Source organism: Manis javanica, chromosome 11 (assembly GCF_040802235.1).
Source record: "Manis javanica isolate MJ-LG chromosome 11, MJ_LKY, whole genome shotgun sequence".
Taxonomy (NCBI): Eukaryota; Metazoa; Chordata; class Mammalia; order Pholidota; family Manidae; genus Manis; species Manis javanica.
The window spans coordinates 94782502-94803245 of record NC_133166.1 but is presented as its reverse complement, the minus strand read 5'-3'; positions in this window follow the sequence as shown (position 1 = coordinate 94803245).

Genomic DNA, 20744 nt, shown 5'->3' with positions numbered 1-20744 from the left:
GAGAAAAATTGTCCACAGGTTTCTGCCCAATAGTGAAGGTGGCTCTGGTTTTAAGGCAATCTTCTTCATCAATACTTTTACACGAGGAATGGTCCAATTTCAGCTTTTATATAATGGCTTATGTCGGAGCTTCCTAGTCATTTTTACTTCATGACTCACTTGTAAACTCCCACATTTTCAGCAGCAAACCCTGGCACGCAGTGCATGGCTGCACATCTGGAAAACGGCAGGGTTCAGGGCAGCCAGGGAGGCTTCCACTAGATGCCACATATCCTGTGCACCTGAAATGGGCTGAGTCCTGATTTCTGACTGTGCAGGGTGAAAGGAGGGGGACATGGACTTGTGGGGACATCAAAGAAGGGTACTAAATTATTGACCTTGTATTGTTCCAGAAGCATTTCCATTGAAAAATTGTCTGAGCTTCAGACAAAAAGCCAACCTTGCTTCCCAGACAGACAAAGAGATAAGCAGACAGACTCCCTCCTCTCCCACCCTCCCCCCATCACAGACACATGACACCATGGTAGGTACCAGTTGGGATGCAGGGGACTTAACATTTGAGAAAAGGACTATAGGCATTCCTTATCTTCTTTTTGGTATTTTAATTCTTTTTTCATACACCGTACAATAAATAATACAGCCAAACTGCTTTGCTTATGTTGAATTTGAGGTGAGGTCCTCCTGGCTGCTGCTATTGCTTGCCAGCCAGTAGCTCAGTGTTGGTTGTATAGTAGTGTTTGTTTCTGTGATTGTTTACATAAATATTTTATTGCATCTCATCCTTAATATTTAACGTGAATAGAAAACAGGAAAACCAAAGGGCTTTATGACTGTAGTGATGAAACTATTTCAATGAAGATTGTGCCCCCTGCCCAACCCTGCTCTGGCAGGGTGTTTAATTATTTAGCTTCAGTTGGACACTCAGAAGACCTAAGAGCTGACTGTGATGTTCAGTTGTAGAGAAAGAGAAAAATAAATGAAGCATAAGTTGCGAATATGTTGTTGAAGATAGTCTAAAAGGCAAATTGCAATTAAGGGTTTTAGCTTTTTTGGAATAGATCTTCCCCGTGCAGTACATACAGCTGTTGTTCAAGTTTTCTATATTTGATTTTACTGTATCTTCTTAGGAATTCATCATGTGTAAAAACAGAAAATTGTCTCTCTACCTCCTCACCTTTCTGCCTGGCTGCAAATGGGTGCTGTTAGGTTCAGACATGTATTTTTCTCTTACTACACCAATAGAGCTATTTATCACTTTATGTGTTAATAATCCATGCAACAATCTTGCAGATTTTGCAAGTTTAAAAAAAAAATCTCATTTTTAACACTTTGTTCACCACAAATATTATTTTTATTTTTTATTGTATTTCTACTTTTGAATAGATGGAGGAATTCTTCCCAGGAGACAACCTATAAGAATTAGTTAAAGTCCACTATAAACCACCCAGAGACTTAAAAACAAATGGTAAATAAAGCAATAAACCCACTGGATACTACCAAGATTATTTAAAAATGTTTATTTACTAAAAATATTTGATGATCTTGGAAAGCATAGGCAGAAAATGGAAATAGGTAGGTAGGGGTTGATTGTTCCCATAAGATTGAGTCCTCAGAAGTAAATTGAATCTAAATTGTTAACTAGCTTTCTTTAAGAAAGGGCAATATTGAGCATTTTATTGGTAATTCAGAGAAATAGGATCCAGGTATGTATTTGCCACTGCCAAGGTGTGGTCCTTGAAGAAATCATATAACTTTGGGGATTCAAAACACTTTACTTTGGTGGCTTCCAGTGGACTTTCCCAAGCAGAAGAGAGCATGATATAACACAGGTTAGGGACACAGATAGACCTGGGTCTGAACTGAGGCTAATTCCTTAAGCCATGAACATGGACACTCTGATTATCAGTCTCCTTACCTATAAAATAGGGACATTGACTCTCTCAAAGTGTTAGTATTAGTCTTCAATTGAGTAACATTTCTAAAGTGCCCAATAGAGGGCTTGATACATGGTAGACACTAAGTGAATGCTCTTGTGACAATGGTCTATTGTCCTTCGGTTGTAGAAGCCTGACTGTGGAAGGTTGAATAATGGCCTCCCAAACATCTATATCCTAATTCCTGGAACCTGGAAATATGTCATGTTACATTGCAAAAGGGACTTTGCAGATGTGATTAAGTTAAGGATCTAGAGGCAGGGAAATTATTTTGGATTATCTGGGTGTGCCCAGTGAGTTCACAAGACTCCTGATAAAGGAATGCAGCAGGGGGAGGGTTGGATTCAGAAAAGCTGTGTGACAAGGGAAACACACACACAGATTGAAAGCTTCAAAGCACTACTGGCTTTGAAGATGTAAGGGGCCATAAACCAAGGAATGCAGGTGGCGTCTTTACCTGGAAAAGGTAAAGAAGCAGATTCTTTCCTAGAGGTCCCAGATGCTGTGCAACCCTGCTAACAGCTTGGTTTCAGCCCCGTGAAAACTCATTTTGGACTTTTGACCTCAAAATAGCAGGATAATAAACGTGTGTTGTTTTAAGCCAGTAAGTTTGTGATAATTTGTTACAGCAGCAATTGGAAATGCATGCACTGGTCATTTGTATTTTGGTAGCACAGGAAAAAGAAAGATGAGATCCACCTCCACAGTCCTAAGGTATGAACCATATTTGGTCTAAACCAGGGTGTGGTAATCCTATTGCCCTTCGCTCCTACTGGTTTAGGATGGTCATGGGACCCAGTTCCATTCAGTGAGTCACAAAGGGAAGTCTCATGGGTGGGGAGACTTTTTGGGAAGAATTTTGCTCCCTAATAAAAAGGGCTGTGGAGATGAGAAATCTTGCCCCTCCTTGCCTGCCTTGAACAAAGTTAAAGGAAGATGTAATACTTGGAGCGGCCCTGAATGAACATTAATCATGGTGGCAAAATCTGTGATAATAAGAGACTGAAAAGTGTGGTCAGAAAGACTGACCAGATAACAGCTAATGACTGTCTGAGGTGAAGAGAAGCTTGATATATTTCTATTGTCAAAGCATCAAAAAGGAGCATGGCCTTTGCAGTTCAGGCAAATTATTTTTCTGTGGGGAGTTTGTGGTTGATTCAGGAAACATTAGATCACAAACTCAAGATGTTCTATCAGAAAACAGCATCAAACAATACACTGGTATGATTGTTCCACTGTAAGGCTGGAAACTCATATAAAACATTAAAAAAAAATCCATTTCTCCCACTGAGCTTTTCATAAATGGACAAGCCAGTCAAGTCCCTTCTACTGAACTTGACCAAGACAGACTTGCTATAGCATTCCATATAAGATGGATCTCTCTGGAACTTTCTTTAAAGGATGTATTTTCTCTTTGATGTATCTTGTTTGATGAGTGAATGGAAGTCCAGTCATCTTTCCAGTTATCTAGGTCAGAAATCTTGGCCCCTGCCTCTTCTCCTCTGCTCATTTCTCATTGTGCATGTGCTTGTTGCCTTTGCTGTTTACCATACCTGGAATCTCCTCTATTTCTGTCATGGTTTGGCCTTTCATCATCACTTGTCTAGTTATTGCAATGGTTTTCCAACACATCTCCTTGTCGCCCTATGCCTCTCCCTCTAATCAAGCCAGGCTTCAAACTTCAGGCAAATGATCTTTTCAAAATGCAAAGCTGATCATGTCAAACCCTGCTTCCACCTAGTTGATGCTTCCCTATTGTCTATGGGGTGAAGTCCAAACTTCTTAGCATCACCACTAAATAAATACAGCCAGGGTGTGGCTCTTCATTGGGGTCTGTGGCTGTGACTTTGCTTCTTAGCATCTTCAAGTCTGGTTAGTTGGCATGACCTTTGGGTCCCCGGTGGGGCCAGGCTATTTCATGCCTCCCTGCCTGCCATTCAGCTGCTCTCATGCTGGGATTGACACTCTCCACTCCGCACGCTCAGGTTAAGCACCACCACTTCTGTAATGCTATCCTGGGTCGCTTGTCAGTCCTTAGGGGGAATCGACCATTCCCTCCTTTGTGCGTACACCTTGGCCCTCCCCCATTTTTCCTACCTGTGTATTACTTTCTTACTGAGCGCTGTATTTGTCACAGGGCTAGAAATTGTTCTCCCAGGTTAGACAGTGAACTTCTAGAGGTGGGAACCTTTCCTAAGCAGTTTGCCTTTTTCTGGAGCTTAATACAGTGCCTAGTGCATATAGGACACTCAGTCTCAGAGATAAATAAATAAATAAATAAACAAAAGAGTAAATGAGTGTTGATGAGCTAATAGAAAGTCAGATTAGCTTCATAATTGATGTTTTTAGAGCAAAAGGAAACCTACATATTATTAAGTCCAACCCTTCCATTTTATAGTTCTAGACTTCATGGTCCAAATTGTCTATGAAACATTTGGAATGTAGCTCTTCTGAATTGAGATGTACTGTAAGTATAAAATATATACCTGATTTCAAAGACTTAGTAACAAAAAAGGAATATATATCTCATTACTAATTTTTATATTGATGTGTTTTTATACTGATGTTTTGAATATATTGGGCTAAATAAAATAGGGTATTAAAATCAATTTCACCTATTTGTTTTTACTTTTTAAATATATGGTTATACTAGAAAATTTTAAATTATGTAGTTCATATCTGAAGCTCACCTCATATTTATGGTGGATCATGTTCTAGAACAGAAGTTGGCAAGCGTAAGGCACATGGGTCAACTCTGACCAGCCATCTGTTTTTTGATGCTTATTAACTAAGAATGTTTTTCTGTTGTTGTTGTTCTTTTATATTTTAAATGGTTATATTTTAAGTGTTTGTATAAGTACCTACATAATAGCCTTGATTTTGCTTCTGGGTCCACAGAACCTAAAGGATTTACTTTTTGGCACCTTAAGAAAATGTTCATTGACCTCTGTTGTAGAAGATAAGGCCTAGCGTGGGGAAATACAGCCACGATGATAACAATAACAAATAATAATCAATAAGGTCTTAATGATCATAGCTCACTTCAAGTGTCCTATGTGTCATAATCTGTTCCAAGTGCTTTACATGTAATAACTCCTTTCATCTTTACATCTTACTGGGGTAATTGCTATTATTATCGCTAGGTTTTGGATAAGGAAATCGTGACACAGGGAAGTGAAATAACTTACCCAGGGAGGCACAGCTGCTAAGTGTAGAGACAGGAATTTAACACAAGCATCTTTTTTGAGATCACATATCTAAAGGTAGAGCAAAACTTTTGAACCAAGAACTGGAACTTCAAGTCCAACAGGGCTTAAGAGGTTAGTTACAGGGTTAGAAACCCTGAAGTGGGGAGGGTCAGGGTACCCATTCTGGGCAAGTGACAGTGTGTCGTGAGCACCTGGAGCAGAGTTCTGGGAATCCCACTGGATGCAGAGGATTAAGCTAAGGGAAACCAGAAAGTCAGCATTTAAACAAGCAAATCAGGACAAAGTCAACCAGGCCATCCAAGTGAAAGGTCTACCCAGAGGAAGAATTGACTTCCAGGAGATAGAACCAAACAGAAAGGCATAGGGGAGTTCATGGAGAAGCTTAGGAGGGGGAATGTGAGGAGATTCAGGAGGCTAGATCATGCTTTTTATACCTCTACGTAGGTGGGGTGGAAGGTATTTTTCTTTGTTTTTAAAAAATATGTACATTTATTTTTGAAAAGGTAATTCGTGTACTTCCATACAATTGAAAGATTATGCATTGGTACACCATTTAAAGAATTCCTGTTTCCGTTCATCCTGTTGCCAGCTCCCCAAACTCCAAATACTCATTTGTTGAGCACACTTCCCGGTGCCCCCCAGCTATATTGAGATATAATCGACACACAACATTATGTTAAATTTAAGGTACACACACAGTGTGTTGATTTGATACACTTATATATTGCAAAATGATGACCATCATAGAGTTAGCTATGCTTCTTTATATCATACTTTTGTTCTTTCCTTAGCAGGCAGGGATTTTTCAGGAGTCCAATCAGTTCTGGTAAGAATATTCACTTTGGTATTAGCTGTGGTATTACATGTAGGGCTCTGCATGTGAGTCCTCTCTAACTCTGTGCCTTAAGTGGGTTTTCTTGTACATACTGTAAATTATATATGTAATCACAGAGTGAAGTACTTCAGATGAAAAGTGCCATTTGAGAAGGTAGAGGAAGTTTATTTTGGACATTAATTATGTATTGATAGCTCTACCAAAGTACAGTTAAATTTTTTGATTTGCACCTTTGATTTGTGAGGATAGACACCAATTAAAAGGACAAATACCATCACCACAGACTAGAAGATTCACAGAGTGTTCAGGGCTAATGTTGTTTATTGTGAACTTCGTATCCCAATACAAATCAATCCCTTTTATTTAATAAGCACTAATTATCTTTGATGAAATAAGAAAAGGATACCATCAACTCTAAGTCATGTAAATGTAAGATTTTAGTGACAAGGATTTTTTTAAATGTCTACATTAAACATTTCTTTCCTCTTAATTAGGGAACAAAAGTAAATCTTCACTTCAGAAATGTGCAGCTTCACCAGGGCACAGGCTAAATTGACTTACGAGTGTCAGCCAAACATGTGTTCTGGAGATGACTTTCCTTCAGGGTTTTTAAGGAAAGGGAAACTTGTCTTTCTTGCAACATTAATATCAATCACGCACCCTAATTTGTAGAGTTTTCCTAGAACATTGAGGCAAGTGTTTGGCCAAAGAGGCTAATACTCATTCTTAAAAGAAACTGTTGAGCACTGGCCTGACACTGAGATAGGAGTTTTACATGTTTTAAGGCATTTAATATTTATCGTAAACATATGAGTTATTATTTGCATGTTACAGATGGGAAAACTGATGTTTGGTAGAGCTTACTAACTTGCCTACATTCGACCTGCTTGACTTCAAAGTTCATGCTTTTAACTGCCATATATCACTGCCTCTCTAATCACTTGAATGCTTTAAATTATTATAAATCAAGGATTATTTTAAGAGAACTAAGGAGTCCTACTCAAAGGAATCTATGGCAAGCCTTTACACACATCATCTAAATATGTAAGAATAATTCTTAAATGGCACACATTTCTTTATTTTCTATAATTAGTGAATGATTTAGGCAGGAGGACAAACATAGATTGGCAAGTTCCTAAAAGACCAACTCATCTTTTTTCATCACAAGAATTATAAACTTCAGTGACTCCCTCTGAAAAATGATCAGGGTAAAATTTCCCAGTCAACCGGAGTAACAGCTCTTTGATTTTTCCTACTCTAAATTCTGGTGTCTTTACAGCTCCTGCAGAGACCGCATCTGGGCCATCATATTGGTCCCTCTCCTCCACTGAATTAACAATACAACTCAGAACCCCAGTCTACTCACTTATTCTGAACCAGTTTCAAGTCTTCTCTGTCGGGATCTGGAGCAATTGCTAAGCATCCACCCATCTACTCATTCATTCTATGAATACTTATTGATAGTCTACTTTTGGCCAGATACTGTCAGTAGGCAATTGACATACAGTATTGGACAAAACAGCCATCGTCTCCTTTTTGATGGATCTTTAAATATTGTGAGGAACATATGTGTTAAACAAATAAATAAAACCCATAGGACTTGAGACATTTAACCCATGTCCTCAAGAAGGACAACCTGAATTATTAAGAATTATTGGAATAATAACTTTTCAGTAATGTTGTAACCTAATGTTCTTAAATTATTGGAGTGGAGATCTACCTACCCTTTATTGATCAAAACAGTTTATAGGTAGTATTCATGGAAACAGTGCTTAAGAATTTTTTTCTCATTACTTAAACATTCTTTCTAATATTGTATTAATTTTTTCATCACCTGATTTATCTAATTCTTTCATTCGAGCATTGATAGAACTTGTATTGAAGGCCAGTTATGTAGAAAGTAGAGAGCATGGTCCTGGCCCTCAGGGGGCTCAGAATCCAGTGGAAGGTGGGGAGGGGGAATCATCATATGAGTAAGCAATGGTGATGCCATATGATTAATGCTTGAACATAAATGTGACCAATCTATTGTGAGAACATTGAGCAGGACCAGCAAACTCTAGCTGGAGGCTGGGAACATTTTTTTTCAGAGGGGATGATACTGCAACAGGGTCTTGAAAAATGAATAGAACTTTGCCTTGAATAAAGGAGGATGCATTCCCGGAGGAATAACATGTATAAGGGGACGGAGGTGTTAGGGATTCGAGGGACAGGAAGAACTCACTGTGGGAGAGTCTGGGCATGTAGGTGAAAGGGGGAGAGTGAGCGAAGGCCCGGAGGAGGAACCCTGAAACCTGGTCGGGGAGCAACCACGTGTTCTGCGGAAAAGGCTGAGTTTCTCTGCTGGTGATGGAAAACCTCCGGATTTTGTTATTTATTTAACACCACAGTCTGAATGTTTCAGGCTTATCTTCCCAGATGCGCAAGAGTGGAGGGAAATGTGTGGCTTAGAAGCCAGTCATGAGGCTGTCGAAACACTTCAAGGGAGAAATGATGAGAAACCCAAATCAGGGTGTGGCAGGGAGGGTGGGGGAGCTGAGCCGAGTTGAGAGACACTTTAAATATAGAGGTAGTGGATTTTTTGTTGAAAAGGGAAAAATCAAGACGGCCACCATATTTCTATGTTGAGAACCACTGGAGTGTGACACCAGTAATTTGGAGACGGAAAACAGGAAAAGGTGCAAGCATGGAGGTGGCGTGGGAGCGGTGGTGGCGGCTGACGGTATATTGCATTTGAGACACTGCCCGGCTGAGCCCTTTCCCAGTGGGGAACATGGATTGGAGGCTCTGATAGGGGAAAGGCACAGAAATGAGTGAAATAGAGTCCCCACCATGGAGGAGGGTGTAATCAAGGGGAGGTGGTCGGGTGTAAGCAAATGATTTCCACAGAGCAGGTGTCTGTTAGTCTACCCCGGATGCCTGTTTATACACCGCTCAGTCTGTGATACTTTGTTAGAGCATCCTGAATAGACTTCTAACAAAATATCACCGACTGAGTGGCTTATAAACAGCAGAAATGTAGTTCGCATAGTTCTGGAGTTTGGAAATTTGACATCAGGCCGCAGGAGGTCGGAATTCTCACTGTGCCCTCCCGGGGAGCGAAGGGGCAGAAGCTCTGCTGGGTCTCTTTTGTAGGAGCGCGAATCCCATCATGAGGGTGCTTCCGGACCTGAGCACCTCCCAAAGGGCACCCCTCCTAATACCATGCATTGCATTGGATATTAAGATTTCAACATATGAATTTTGGGGGCCATACAAACATTCAGACCACAGCCGCATGATTAGTGCTAATGTACAGAATGCCATTAAATCATAACAGTAGTTAATAATACGTAGGATAAAAACAAACTTCAGCTCCCATTATCTCTGTTTAATCAACTAATATAGTCCAGGTAGTAAGTTTCTATACAATAGCACTCTTGAGTCTTTGATGTAATTTCCTGCGCAAAAATTTTGTCTGGTTCTATAGTTTCTAGAACACTTAGATATTTCTAACAAATGGGTACTTATAAAACAATAATGAACACAGTCTTTGCTTTCTTTTACAGTCTCACTTCTGTTGCCATCCTCCTCCTCCCATAGCTGCCTTTTGGCTGGAGTTTTAATTGTTTCCTTTCTTAGGTCCTTTCCTTCTGTACATTTTCTTCAATTTGTGTTTTTTTAAAAATATGGCACTATTGGAGTTTTTGCCATTGTAAACACTGTTATTCTCTACATGATCCATCCATGCATTATTTACAATACCCTGAACTGCCTTATCCTTGAGAAGAGAATAGAAAAAGGACATCTGAGTTTGATATTTAACATACATTAATCACAAATATTTCTCCAGTTTCTTTAATAACTCATATTCAAAATCCCCAGTGGCGATTTTTTATAAAGGGGTAAGTAGAGTAGATATTATTTTGGGGATTTTTGCAATTTGCAGATTCTTCCAAGGATAACTTTGGCCTGACAGTTATGTAGAGTATAAAAAGTAAGTTATCTTAATTAAGTATCTTATTCATCATCCTGCCACTGTATAAGTTATATAGATCTCTAATAAATCATTGAAATTACAAAAAGTATAACCTTATTATTTTATTTTTGGCGGGGGGGGGATATTCACTTTGCTTCTATTAACTCAAAGCCAAAAAAATCCATTCCAGGAGAGTGCCACAGATTCAGGGTTGCCATAGGGAAGTGCTGACTGGCAGGCTTTCTTGACTGACTCTCTTCTTTAGTGAAGGAAGCTCCTTACTAATCAATAAGAATAGGAATTTCCTTTCCTTTACACATCTCCTTTTCTCTTTCATCTCTCTCTCACAGAAACAGAGATGATGACGCACAAACTGTGTTTTTTTCTTTTTTACTTCAGTGCCAGACTTTAGTTGCCTTAGCAGGCCCTGTATAAATGGACGTAGAATGTCATAACTCCTTCAGCAATAGCTTCTTTTAAAATCTGCTTTTGAGGCAGAATTTAGAGTGGCAAAATCTGTTTAAATCAGAAACAGTTTCCTAAAGGTTGAAATACTCTTTCAAAGTATAGTTATTTTATTTATTTTATTCTATTCTTAAAATTTATTTTTTATTGAGGTAAAGTGGATCTGTACTATTATATTGGTTTCAAGTATACAACACACTGATTTGACAGTTATCAACATTATTAAATGCCCACCCCAACTAGTGTAGTTACTCTCTGTTACCGTGGAAAGATGTTACAGAACTATCGACTATATTCTCTACGCTGTACTTTCATTCCTGTGACTAATTTCTGTTACAATTGATATTTTTGTGCCTCTTTATCCTCTCAAAGTACAGTTATTTTAAACAATATTTAAAAAGAAACTTTAACACAGAGACATAAAATGAGTTCTCTCTGGTCCTTAAAATCAGTTTCAAGATAGAGGAACAAATGAAAATTCATCAATCTACATTGTTAACTGAGATGTAGCTAATAGTGTTATGACTACTGGTAAGAACCCTTTCTTCCTGGACCCACAGACAAATTTCTGCTCCATGGATCCCTTATCTATAAAATGGGAGATAACAGTATCTTGTTCATAGAGTGGTGAACAGCATAAGGCATAGTGATGACATATGGAAAGCTCTACAGGACTGTAAAATACTTATATCAGTTCTTGTTGTTATTGTTTTTGAGCGCAGTAATTGTAGTTTTAAATGTAGGAATGGGAGGCCTAGTGTCACCTCATCATCCTCAGCCCAGATACATGGCAGACTGGTGGGCTGCCCACAGGCAATGCCGGTGCAGAGGAAAGAACACTTGGGAAGAAAGAATAGGAGAGAAGAGAACGTGTCTGAGGCAGAGTGGGAGAACTTAAAGAGACCCCGAAAGGATGGGATATCACTCCTACAACAAATGGAGGAATCTTAATTTAATCATAGTGGGAAAGGGGCCAACATGTAAGGAGCATTTGCGATGTCATGGATGCTTAAAGGTATTGTTTCACTGACGCTTCACAACTATCCCCTCAGGTAAGTGATTAGACCCATTTTGCAGATGTGGAAGCTGAGACTAGAATAGTTACACAACATTCTTAATTCTTTAAAGCCAAGATCAGGAATTGGAAAATGGAAATCCAGTGGAGACAAAAAGAAAAGAAATGGGTACTGGGGTACGGAGTAGAAAGCGTATGTTGTCCATGGGCACTTGATTTCATCCACCTCACCCCAAACACTCTGTTAGCCTAACAAAGATGCAATTTGGGGCATATCTGAATATATATATATATATGTATGTATTTTTTTCTTTCCTTTTCACAGCTGGATGAGGATCTTTGTAGGTTTGACTGATGTTTGGGTGCTGGCTCTAAGTAGAATTCCATGTTTGGTATAGGAATCCCTTTCTTCATTTTATAGGTATTTCTCCTTAACTGTACAAATACATAGGTTCAAAGTGCTAGAAATACTGAGAATATTGCAGAAGGCCAGAAAAAAAGCACATGAGTGTCCAAAAAAAGCAAACTAGAGGAAAAACCTGATGTCATTCAAGTGCTTCCTGTGTGCCGGCCATCATAGTGAGTGCTTTGTTTGCAGTAGCTCATTCACTTCTTGAAACAACCCTATGAGGTGGTTGCTATTACTTTCCCCATTTCACAAAAGGGTAAAGTGAGGCATATGGGAATTACATAACCTGTCCAATACCACAGAACATGTAACTGGAGGAGCTGGGATTTGAACTCCAGTTTTCCAGCTTCAGTGACCACTTAACCTAGACATAGATTCCCTTGGGTCTTTCTTTGATGGGAATATATTGTTTTATTTTAAAGTGTTCAAATAAGAGAGCTTATTGCAATTCAAAATAAAGGTATGAAAAGGTATGAAAAAGACAGGAAAACTGTTATTTTTGAGATAATGGATGAAATTAGAATATGGATGGAGTGTTCAGTGAAATTAAAGGATAATAGTTATTTTTGTTGGGTTTGAAAGTATTGTTGTTACGTAAAAAAATGTCTTTATGTTTTAGAAGTTCACACTGAAGCCCTTTGGGGTGAAATGTAGTGGTGCCTTGGTTTTGGTCTTATTAAATAGTTCATGCGGGGAGAAAGCAAGAAAGAACAAGAGTGAGACGGGGTAAATAAAGCAAGTAAGGCCAAATGCCCACACTCGTTGAATTGGAGTGATGGATACCTGGTAGGTTATTGTGCTATGTTTCCTACCTGGTGTATGTTTAAACATTTTCATAACAGCAATTTAAAAATAGAAACAGGTTGCTTCAGTTCACAGAAGCCCAGTGGTAATGCCAGCATCAATACGTGACACGTGAATGTGGTAAATACAGAGGAACAGCGTATTAGCACCATGCAATTTACATGGAAGTGTCATTTTAAGCCACAAAATCGCACTGTTTACTTTTCATGTGTTAGTGCTTTCTGGAAAAATAAATGTAGAAAGGAAATAATATGATCTAAGTCTGTTTGCTTACTAGGAATAATGTTTGTATAATTGTTTTAATGTGTTGTAGCTCCACATTTATTTTTAGCATTCTTTGTTTCATTGGTTAATTCAAAACATAAATACTCCCTGGCTTGAGCAAAATCAGCATGTCACTTCCACAGCAGAGGAAGGTCAGAATCACTTGTTCCATCTCATTTGAACTTTGTGAAAAGACAAATTTTCCCTTTTCAAAAAAGGTTCCAAAGTAGGAGGCAAATGTATTTGCAAAGATTTTTCCCATTTAATTGCAGTCCAAACTACCAGGACGTTTTTTTAAACATTTCACATTCGAAGACCCAGGTTTATGAGAAAGAAATAAATGAAAACCAAACATTTGATAAAAGTTCTTTCTATTTTAGAAAGTATATTCCTAGCTATATTGCATAGGTCAATACAGATTTTGTCCATTCCTTTTCATTTTCTTTTTCTATAAATATTTATCTTTCCCAGTAGGATCCAGAGACTTCTGAAATAATCTTTAAAAAGATTAACATTTGCATATACAGGGCCACGATCTTTTCTCTGAAATCCCTGCAGTCAAGTGTTTTTGGAAATGGGAATATTTCAGATTACAGGAAAGTAATATTTTGCATAGACAATATACCACTTAACACCCCCAGTGGTGTTTAGGAGAACAACTTGTAGTCAAATGCATTCATATTTCTGCAGTGAAAAATGTAAATAGTCATACTAAGTGGGCTAAAGATTCTCAGGAGCCTCATATCAGTGTAGGTTAGATTTGGCCTCCAGGTGAAAATACCCTGATTCCAGAATAATGGCTTTAGGTTTTCAGTGTTACGGGGCTTCAGATATGCAGGTGAGGGGCCTTGGAGTGGTACTTGTACTGTGGGTGGGAGTACTAGCTTTAGATGAGACAGACTCTGGCCTGACTGTGGTCACATCTTGGCTGTGACCTTTACCAGCTGTGTGACTCACTGGACCTCAATTTTCCTCATTTGTAATATGGAAATAATACCTATTTCATAGGAATGTTGTGAAGATAATTTACTCAAAGTACTTAGTAGCATTGCCTGGACCAGTGTAAGAGGTCAAAAAGCAGAGCTATGAGTGTTATTTTTATTAAATATAAGAGAGGTGTGAAAAGCATTTTCTATTCTCCTAAGTCAGATGGCCTCCAGGTCTTTCTCTGTTAATTGCTAGGTAGGGTATGTGCCTGGGTCTGAGCTCTTAGAGAATGATCTTGGAACTCTGCCCCTGATGAATTTTGACCAAACTAAGGTTAATGTCAACTAGGCAATCTTCTGGGGCCACAGAGCCTCTAAATTGTATTGAATTTGGGAGATTCTCTATTCTCACGCCTGCCCGTCCCCTGCACCTGAAGCTGTCCATTCTTTTAAAACTTCTGCAATGAATAGGGGCTCCTTGTAACAAAAAGCTTGTCTCCTGGTTCATCGTTTCCTAAATCCACTTTCAATAGTCAGAGACAACCTTTAAAAATCTTCCCACTTTGGTTTCTTGTGATGGTAATTTCCATAGCTCAAGATAATATGCCTTTATCTCTATTTCTGACTCTTCAATATGAAAAACTGCAATTAATTAATTTATTCTTCTTTCCTTTTCTTATATCCTCCTTCAACGTGTCATCATTTTGGGTTCTTCTGCTGGTTGCCCTTATAACTCTAAACATAATATGCATAAATATTTGTCACTAGCTTATTTAATTTTCATGGTAAGGTGGAAACATTAGTACCCATGTCTTTACCTTTTCTTGTTTCTTGTCGTACCTTCTGTCATGTACCATTTTACTTTTGTATTGAGAAGTTGTGAGCATTACTATTTTATGCAAAAATTAAAAACAATTCTCTTTCTCCTCATATCCCCTTATAACAGAGCAGCTCTACTTTCTATTAACCATAATATTAAACTAGCCAGATTGCCACCTTCAAAACTGGAGAAGCTGACTTCTCCACTAACCAGAACACTTTTCCTAACATTTCTGTACAGATGTAGAAGTTTCTTGATTTTTGTTTCCAAAATTTAAGGATGAAGTCTTCCTATTTTTTAAATGGACTTTATTTTCTAGAGCAGCTCTTTAGGTTCACCTTAAAATTGAGCAGTAAGTATAGAGAGGTGCCACATACATGCCCCCACACATTCACAGTCTGCACAACCTTGAATATTCTGTACCCACATTGTACATTTGTTGCAATTGAGGAACCCACACTGACATATCCAGGCCAGAGCTCACATTAGAGTGCATGCTTGGTTTTGTATATTCACTGGGTTTGGACAAAAGTACACTAACATGTATCCACCAATAGAACACCACACAGAACAGTCCCACTGCCCTCAAAATTCTCTGTGCTTCACCTATTCAGTTTTCCCTCTCCCTGTAACCCCCAACAACCACTCATCTTATTACTGTTTTTGCAGTTTTGCCTTTCCCAGAATGTCATCATTGGAATCCCATCGTATATTGCCTTTTCAGATGGTCTTCCTTCACTTAATAATATGCATTTAAGGTTCCTCCACTCCATGTCTTTTCTTGGCTTGATAGCTCATTTATTTTTAGGGCTGAATAATATTCCATTGTCTGGATATACCACAGTATTTATCCAGTCACCTACTGAAGGACTTTTGGTGGATTCCACCTTTTGGCAATTAGGAATATAGTTGCTGTGAACATCTGTGTATGGGCTTTTGTGTGGATATGTCCTCAGCTCCTTTGGGGAGATACCAAGGAGGGTCATATGGCACGAATATGTTCAGTTTTGTAAGAAACCACCAAAATGTCTTCTGAAGTGGCTATACCATTTTGCATTCCCAATAGCACTGCTCGGGTAAGGCTTGCTCTCCATGTTTATCATTTCTGGTCACTTGACTTCTGTGGTAATGAGGAAACCCTGAAAGAGTTGGTATAAGAAATGCTCAAAAGGTTTGACCTATCATAATATTCCTGAATAATTGCTTTATTTACAGGGACAAGGTTACAGGCAACTTAATGATTATGGAAGATGCCTTTTTGAATTTCCAAAGTGCATTGATGTGAAGATATAGTAAGTCATGATACAGAAAGTAAGATATAGAAAGTTAAATTAACTGTAAGCACTAAAAAAATTATTTTCCGTATTTCACATATTTAATAAGCAAGCATTTGTTGAGCACATAGTGTGCACAGAGCATTGAAAATTCAGAAAATTAAGAAAATAACCTCCACTCCTGGTTGCATTCTTTGACTCATCATGTATCTTTTTGCAAAAATTAATGAAGTAATCATATCGTAAAGGCATATTGAATATATCACTTTAATACAGATATTATTGTGCTCGCATAATACAGCTTTTTCTAAATTTCAAATTAATAAGGATTCAAAATTAAGATTTCTCTAAATGGGTAAAAACCTGATCTCATTTCTGAGGTCTGCTATGTTTATATTTTGGTTTTTATAAATATGTATGGTAGGTTTATATTAAAGGTTTTGTAGTTGTTGATTCTTTGATCTAATTAAACATTTGAAAGAATGCATTTTTTCCACATTCATAAGTGACCATACGGATTTCCTCAAATTTTCCAAAGGAGAAAAAATAACTGTATTTGGGTGGAGATAGAACATGGAATGGAAAGTTTCAGCCCCAAAGGCATTTTTTTCATCAAGTTATGAACATGTGAACATGGAATTATAATTGAAACCATTTTGTATACTTCCACCATCAAATTCACAATGGAAAGAGTGTTTTGATAATTTAAACAAGGGATATAGAAAACTCACTAGTTCACAGGATGTATTAAATATCTGAATGCATAAGACACCACTATAGAAACTATGGTGGAGTGGTAAATGAAAGAAATGGAAAGCTATTAAAGATGACAGATACATGTAGAACAGTAAATGAATATGATAGATACATCTCATCTGTGCTTTATACTGAACCCAACAGTTTTTGAGATGGTTTAATGCAACACAATTCAGTTTACCTGGTGTGACCTCCTGGAGCGAGTCAGTTAAAACAAACTTGCCTTTGATGTCTCATACTTTTCCTTTTTATTGTTCACCCTCTAAAGATGATTTAAACGAGCAGTGGAGAGACCAAAAAATACTGCCATGAATAGATTTGAAACAAATATCTAAAGAAAATGTTAGGGCACAAGGACCTGAGAGATAATTAATTTAATCTAAATCAGCTCAATTACAGTAAATGTAAACTGAGGGCAAATGAACTGAAATATGCAAAAGCCATACCACTAGTTACAGATAGGCCAGTTCTACAACCTGGGCCCCTGCAAGGTCACTTCAGGGATCTGTCCTCCCCAGTCTTGTTCTGTTGTGGTACCTTCTGTGTAGTAGATACTCAAATATATTTGATAAATGAATGAGTACTTGAGAATTGACTTTATTTTGGTACAAATAACATTTAGATTATTAGAAAAAAAATTGAAATAAATGGATTACACTATAGGTTTTGTACTCATATGTAAACATTTTCCTTTAAACAGTTAACAGGTAACTGGAGTTAACAGTTTTAGCTCCATTTCACGGTTGGTCTTTCACAAGCTTAATAAGATTCTCCATCTTTGGATGAAATCACATTGCAAGAGATACAGTCCACATGGGTCAGTTTCTACTCCTACCTGGGCTGTCATCCACTCATATCCTGGCCACATAGCCCCAAACACCTATGAATTTGGTACTTGACTCAAGAATCCCAATTCTTGTGTCATCCTGGCCATGCTCATGCAGGTGGCCTTCCAATATGCACCCTCATTGCTCCTTGATTTAATGCCAAAGTTGTCGGCTACACTCTTTTGTCATCCTCAAGAGCTGTTTATTTCTCACATCTTAAGTCCTCATTTGCTGTTCCGTCTACAAGCTCGCACCCTTCCAGGGCTTCCTGTCCGGCACTGAACTCATCCACTCCTCCCATCTCTACGTCCCTCCTTGAATTCCCAAATGAGCAGCCCCATTCTGTCTTCCCTTCCTTCTTGAGAAAGAGCCTGTGGTCCATCATAGCACAGTTTCACATCTGCCTGGGACTCCCTTACACATTTCCTTTTGCCACAGCTACAAACATTTCTACTCTGATGAAATTAATCATCTTCTATTCCTGTAATTTTCTGTGAAGAGTGTCCCTGTGTTGAGGATGGGCGCCCTTATGAGTTCAAAGCCCCCAGTGTCAGCTTCGTCTTCTGGGGGCAAATCCTCATGGCTTTCTTTTGTGAGTTCTCGTTTCAGTTCCCTACGGACACTAAACTGAATTCTTCCTCTCTTCTCCAGCTGTCTTGCTTAGTTAGGAGCCTGCTAGTTCCTTGAGGTTAGTGGTCTCAATTTCCATTTTCAACTCCCTGCTGTCTTACCTGACCTTACTATACAGGTAATAAAGAGGTAAAAACTTGATTTTTCAGAGGTGGCCAAGGGATACAGATTTTCCCAAGTAAGCACAAGCGGAAGTCTTTTTCTGCTCTTTGTCCCCTTCCTTCCTGGACCGTGAATGTGAAATCTAGAGATGCAACAGCAATGTTATAACCGTGTCTTATAAAGCAACATGTGAGGGCCAGGGAAGCGGCAAGCCGGCAGCGCTGTGAGACACTGATGGTTTCGTGGGGCCGCCGTGCCAGCAGCTACCCCTCCAGCAGCGCAGTCTTTCAAGGTTAGCAGAAGAGTGGTTTGCATTTGGCGTGCCTGCTTCCTGTCTTTTTACTGGCTCCTCGAACCACAGCACTAAAATTGGTCTTGAAAAACACTTAAAATCACTCTTAATTTCATTTGAAGTTTCCAGTTCACCGAATTGAGTTTCCTGTGGCATCTGCATTGTTGATCAAATGCTCTTTCTTGAAATCCCCTCTGCCTTTAGCCTCTCTGGATTTTCTTTTTACCTTTCAGATGAATTCTTCCCAGCATCTTCTCAATTCTCCACTTACTTTCCTCATTCCCTCAATTTCCAATTTTGCTCATTTCCTAATGGCCCCACTGAATGTTGGTGTCCCTCAACATCTGGGCTTCCTCCTCATGCCTGTTATGTTTTTATTACTCATACTCCCCATGAAAAATCATCCACTGTCATTCAGATGCATTATTACAGAGACTTCCAAACATGAATCTTCTACTTAAATCTCTCTTTAAAGTTGCACCCACAGCCTAAGAGGCATCTTGACTGGGCTGTTGTGTTGATCAGGGTCCAATGAGGAGATAGAAAACACAACAGTAGTTTAAATGAAGACCATTTAATATAAAGAATTGTTAATTACTCAAAAGGGCAATAGAGGACACTAAGGGTGCAAAAATAGTAAGTGCAGAAAGCACCTGCTACCTTGAGGGCTGTGGAGGAGTGAAGAAGTAAGAAATAAAGAATTTTGAAGTGCTGAATTCTGTGGAAAAACTTGCCGGAAGGTACAGGTGTGGAGCTGGTTGAGAGGATTTCTGAGATGGGTGCCCCTGCGCCTTCCACCTGCTGATTAGTAGGATGCTATACTCAAATAAAAGGCCAAAGGAAATAGGAAGAGGGTCCCCTCCTGCTGTTAGGGCCTCGCCGCATCCTTCACATGCACTCATGGGCAAAGCCTTACATCGAGCCACCTAGCAAGGAGACATGCCTACAGGTCCGACTCCAGTACACAAGCAAAGAAGGGCGGGCTTGGGGGCTGAGGCAGTGCTCTGATAACCGGCACACAAGGTCCGCATCTCCAAGTTAGTCTGCTCAGGACAGAACGAATGACATTTCCTTTTGGGTCCTGTCTTGCTGAATGGTATCACCATCTCCACAGTCATACCAATGGGAAACCTATAAGGCATCCTAGATAGACTTTTTCCTTTTCTTAACCCTCACATTTAATCAGTCACCAGGTCCTATTGATTTTACTTCTTAGATATTGATTCAATCAATCAATATTAATTAAAGGTCTCCTATGTACCAGGCACTATTCTAGGCACTGGAGATACACAGCAAGGATAAGAATCCCTACCCACAGGGAGCTTCCAGTCCAGGACTGAGGGGCAGAGCAGAGATGAGAAACTAAAGACAGAAGTAAAATATGGTGCAGTACATCAGCGGTTAACAAGAACCATACATAAAACTGAACATGGAAGGGGACGAGGGGTTGTTGGGGGGTGCGGTTTTCTATGGGGTGCTCAGAGATGGTTTTGAGTAAGGATTTGAAGGAGGAAAAGGATGAAATATTTTGGGGAAGAGCACTTCAGAAAAAGGGACCAGCAAGGGAAAAACTGGTCAGGAGTATGCCTGGCGTATTTGGGGTAAGGAGTGGGAGGCCGGAGAGGTGGCAGATGCCAAGGCTGTGTGGCCTTGTGGGGCACTGGAAGGGCTTCGGTTAGTGTTCACAGCGTGATGGGTGGCCGCTGAAGGATTCTGATCAAGGGACTTTTATCATCAGATCTAACTTTTGACAGAATCGTTCTGGTCACTGAGTGAAAACGGTCTGAACGGGAATCGAAGAAGTAAACAGGAGACCAGTCAGGGTGTTTTGTATGGTGATGTCTTGTCCCCGCATGGCCGCTCGGGAGGGTATGAGAACCAGGCCCACCCTGGATGTAATGAGGCCTGTCATCTTCACCCACTCTGTCATTGCCTTAGACCTTGCTCCGGCTCCCAGATTACCCTCTAATTCAGCTCTCTGCCCGCAGCCTCTGTCTCTTCTTCTATCCCTCACTAAAGTTTATCTTTCACAACGATGCTAGAGTAATCTTTCAAAAACACAATTCTGATTTTCTTAACCATTTGACCCCCTATCTCCAATGGGATGAGGTCCAGATTCAGAGCAGAGTAGGTAACAGCTGTTCATGGTCCACATCTTCCGTCTCCCAGCAGTGCGCCACACGCTCTGACAATCCACATCATTGTTGGGTCTTCACACTGGCCC